The 5000-nt window shown below is 51.2% G+C and overlaps 1 non-coding gene across 1 annotated transcript in view; it reads left to right on the forward strand.

Annotated features, from left to right (window-relative positions):
* The first annotated feature begins 4563 nt into the window (after nt 1-4563).
* LOC124592073 overlaps nt 4564-5000 on the forward strand; it is a 1910-nt gene continuing 1473 nt past the window's right edge. Inside the window, exon 1 of the ribosomal RNA XR_006977330.1 lies at nt 4564-5000. This exon is cut by the window's right edge and continues 1473 nt beyond it. This is a non-coding gene — a ribosomal RNA (small subunit ribosomal RNA).

The following is a 5000-nucleotide window of genomic DNA, read 5'->3' on the forward strand; positions in this document are numbered from 1 at the left end:
TCTGCTCACAATCACAACCACACGTCAGCCACACACCCTTATCACGCACTACTCTCTGCCTGTAACACGCACACAGACAATATGTAAGCACCAGCATGGAACAACACCCAGTGCATCCTCTCCGCCACATTAGACAATCCACACTGTCATAACCAGACTGGGAGGTCCACTCAGAAAACAGAATATCCCACCCACCCGACAACCACCATTGCTCAGCCAAGCCACCAACACCCACACATGTCCTACACAGGGGTGCACCCAACATCACAATACTGCCTCCTCTCACAGCACACAAACAATGGCAGGAATGAAAGACACAGGTCTGCCACAAGCATGGAATGAGAGCGCCGCCTGTCATGAGCCAAAGGTGCATCCTGACGTGGCAAATCAGATGATGCCGCAGGCATCCACTTACTATAATCACAATCAACAAACCGGCCGCCCCGCCCCGCCCCCCATTAAACCTTTCCTTACAACAATGTGTACCTTAACCTAACCTATATCGTACCGTAACCTAACCTATATCGTACCGTAACCTAACCTATGTCGTACCGTAACCTAACCTATGTCGTACCGTAACCTAACCTATGTCGTACCGTAACCTAACCTATGTCGTACCGTAACCTAACCTATGTCGTACCGTAACCTAACCTATGTCGTACCGTAACCTAACCTATGTCGTACCGTAACCTAACCTATGTCGTACCGTAACCTAACCTATGTCGTACCGTAACCTAACCTATGTCGTACCGTAACCTAACCTATGTCGTACCGTAACCTAACCTATGTCGTACCGTAACCTAACCTATGTCGTACCGTAACCTAACCTATGTCGTACCGTAACCTAACCTATGTCGTACCTTAACCTAACCTATGTCGTACCTTAACCTACCCTATGTCGTACCTTAACCTAACCTATGTCGTACCTTAACCTAACCTATGTCGTACCTTAACCTAACCTATGTCGTACCTTAACCTAACCTATGTCGTACCTTAACCTAACCTATGTCGTACCTTAACCTAACCTATGTCGTACCTTAACCTAACCTATGTCGTACCTTAACCTAACCTATGTCGTACCTTAACCTAACCTATGTCGTACCTTAACCTAACCTATGTCGTACCTTAACCTAACCTATGTCGTACCTTAACCTAACCTATGTCGTACCTTAACCTAACCTATGTCGTACCTTAACCTAACCTATGTCGTACCTTAACCTAACCTATGTCGTACCTTAACCTAACCTATGTCGTACCTTAACCTAACCTATGTCGTACCTTAACCTAACCTATGTCGTACCTTAACCTAACCTATGTCGTACCTTAACCTAACCTATGTCGTACCTTAACCTAACCTATGTCGTACCTTAACCTAACCTATGTCGTACCTTAACCTAACCTATGTCGTACCTTAACCTAACCTATGTCGTACCTTAACCTAACCTATGTCGTACCTTAACCTAACCTATGTCGTACCTTAACCTAACCTATGTCGTACCTTAACCTAACCTATGTCGTACCTTAACCTAACCTATGTCGTACCTTAACCTAACCTATGTCGTACCTTAACCTAACCTATGTCGTACCTTAACCTAACCTATGTCGTACCTTAACCTAACCTATGTCGTACCTTAACCTAACCTATGTCGTACCTTAACCTAACCTATGTCGTACCTTAACCTAACCTATGTCGTACCTTAACCTAACCTATGTCGTACCTTAACCTAACCTATGTCGTACCTTAACCTAACCTGTATTGCGCCTTAACCTAACCTGTATTGCGCCTTAACGTAACCTGTATTGCGCCTTAACGTAACCTGTATTGCGCCTTAACGTAACCTGTATTGCGCCTTAACGTAACCTGTATTGCGCCTTAACGTAACCTGTATTGCGCCTTAACGTAACCTGTATTGCGCCTTAACGTAACCTGTATTGCGCCTTAACGTAACCTGTATTGCGCCTTAACGTAACCTGTATTGCGCCTTAACGTAACCTGTATTGCGCCTTAACGTAACCTGTATTGCGCCTTAACGTAACCTGTATTGCGCCTTAACGTAACCTGTATTGCGCCTTAACGTAACCTGTATTGCGCCTTAACGTAACCTGTATTGCGCCTTAACGTAACCTGTATTGCGCCTTAACGTAACCTGTATTGCGCCTTAACGTAACCTGTATTGCGCCTTAACGTAACCTGTATTGCGCCTTAACGTAACCTGTATTGCGCCTTAACGTAACCTGCATTGCGCCTTAACGTAACCTGCATTGCGCCTTAACGTAACCTGTATTGCGCCTTAACGTAACCTGCATTGCGCCTTAACGTAACCTGCATTGCGCCTTAACGTAACCTGCATTGCGCCTTAACGTAACCTGTATTGCGCCTTAACGTAACCTGTATTGCGCCTTAACGTAACCTGTATTGCGCCTTAACGTAACCTGTATTGCGCCTTAACGTAACCTGTATTGCGCCTTAACGTAACCTGTATTGCGCCTTAACGTAACCTGTATTGCGCCTTAACGTAACCGATATTGCGCCTTAACGTAACCTATATTGCGCCGTAACGTAACCTATATTGCGCCGTAACGTAACCCACATTGCCCCTTAACGTAACCTATATTGCGCCGTAACGTAACCTATATTGCGCCGTAACGTAACCCACATTGCCCCTTAACGTAACCCACATTGCCCCTTAACGTAACCCACATTGCCCCTTAACGTAACCCAACACACGTTGGGCCTTAACCCAACACACGTTGGGCCTTAACCCAACACACGTTGGGCCTTAACCCAACACACGTTGGGCCTTAACCCAACACACGTTGGGCCTTAACCCAACACACGTTGGGCCTTAACCTGCTCTGTAATTGTCATACGACGCGTTAAATTAGTGTAGTGTTGCCTAACTGCAACCCCCGCAATATAGTTTGCTACTCGCACTGCCCGGTCCCCAGTGTATCGCTTCATGTTAAACACCTTGCAGCTATACACTGTAATGTGGATGGCAGCAGGACGTACATGCTCAATGCCCTTTGCAGTTGTTCATTGGCATTTGCAGTTGTTCATTGGCATTCGCATGGCGAAGCACTTAGCCTACGCTGTGGTACGGCCTGTGTCAACTGTCCGCTGATGTTGTACGTCCAAATCACACACTGTACTGCACATTGGTCCTCATGTACTGAATGATACATCGTGGTACATGTGACCGTACAACGACTGCGCCAACAACGGCGAACCATGCGGTCCAAATGTTGTGCACTCAGCTACGTGTCGTCTCCCTATAAGAGCTGGATTGCAGTGTGGTATGCCCTGGATGGCGATCAGCATGAGCCGTCTGTTGATGTAGTGGCGCGTGTTGTCAGACGTAGTCGTCTCTTCTCACACACCGTGATAGCACGGTGCACTGCGTTCCACATCTGCGACATGCGACAGAGGCCGGTTGACAGTCGTTCGCGCAATGGACATCGCATACGTACGGGGGCCACCTTCCACGTGTTCGCTAAGCGTGGACATGTTGTTGCGTGTATGTGGGCAGACAGTGTGTCGTGACACCTGACACAGGCATGCAACAATCGTTGAATTTGCAAATGGCGATGGACGCCTACGTTTGCTGGTGACGTTACGCAAATGAACAACTGGTAAACCGTTGTGGTGCGGTTGTTCTCGCTAGGGGTGAATCAGTGATGGCGACGATCGGTTGAGCTACCAACCGGTTGTTGCAGCGATACCCACCATGCCCACGAACGTGAATGGCATGTGGGTGTGAAGCGATACGCGGCGGTGGCTGGGTGGGACCGTCCCCGGCCGGTGAGGGGGGGCCTCCCGGCGTGTTGGCCGTGCGGTGCGTGGGCGCACGCGCTACAGCCGGCTGGTGGGGGCGGCCAGTGGCAGGCGCGCCGGCCGACGGAGGCGGCAGGCGGCGCAGCTGCGCGCCGGCGCACCCTGCACGCGGCGCCGTGCGGCCAAAGTAGGTCCTCGCGGGCCCGGTGCGAAGCGCGGTGGACATCTGCAGTGTGCTGGTCCGATTGAGGACTGTGTGCGCTGAGGATGCGCCGCCGCCCGGCGCTCGGCGCCGCGACGCCGTCTGCTGCTCGGTCGCCTCTGCGGTTCTCGCAGGTGGTTTGTATCGCAGCTGTGCGGACGTGTTGGCGCGTGCGCTGTGCTGGGAGAGTTCGCTTCGGCACCCAAGTGGGGCTTTTGTCCTTCTGTGGCGCTGGCGTTGGAGCTGCCGGTCACCGTAGGTGGCGCGTGTTGTCTCCCGCCGGCAATGCCACGACAGCACGCTCCCGGGCCTCTGTCGGCAGCGGCAAGCTCAGTTGGGAGCACGGGTGGTCGCACCTAAAGCGTCTACTCGCCAAACTCCGGGCGATTGCGCCTCTCTCGAACCCGACCAAGTACTTAGGACGGCGCTGCGCGCCGCCGGGACCTGAGAGGGTTTCGAGGTGTATGGTGCAGGGGAGCTCAGCCTCCTCCTGTTTGCAGAATAATTGAGCGGACGCTTGCGTGTTCGCGCGGGCCCCCGGGACACACTCCCGGGCGGCCGGCTGCTCAGCTCTAGTTGACGCAGCTCCCTGGTTGATCCTGCCAGTAGTCATATGCTTGTCTCAAAGATTAAGCCATGCATGTCTCAGTACAAGCCGCATTAAGGTGAAACCGCGAATGGCTCATTAAATCAGTTATGGTTCCTTAGATCGTACCCACGTTACTTGGATAACTGTGGTAATTCTAGAGCTAATACATGCAAACAGAGTCCCGACCAGAGATGGAAGGGACGCTTTTATTAGATCAAAACCAATCGGTCGGCTCGTCCGGTCCGTTTGCCTTGGTGACTCTGAATAACTTTGGGCTGATCGCACGGTCCTCGTACCGGCGACGCATCTTTCAAATGTCTGCCTTATCAACTGTCGATGGTAGGTTCTGCGCCTACCATGGTTGTAACGGGTAACGGGGAATCAGGGTTCGATTCCGGAGAGGGAGCCTGAGAAACGGCTACCACATCCAAGGA

Source organism: Schistocerca americana, unplaced genomic scaffold (assembly GCF_021461395.2).
Source record: "Schistocerca americana isolate TAMUIC-IGC-003095 unplaced genomic scaffold, iqSchAmer2.1 HiC_scaffold_898, whole genome shotgun sequence".
Lineage (NCBI taxonomy): Eukaryota > Metazoa > Arthropoda > Insecta > Orthoptera > Acrididae > Schistocerca > Schistocerca americana.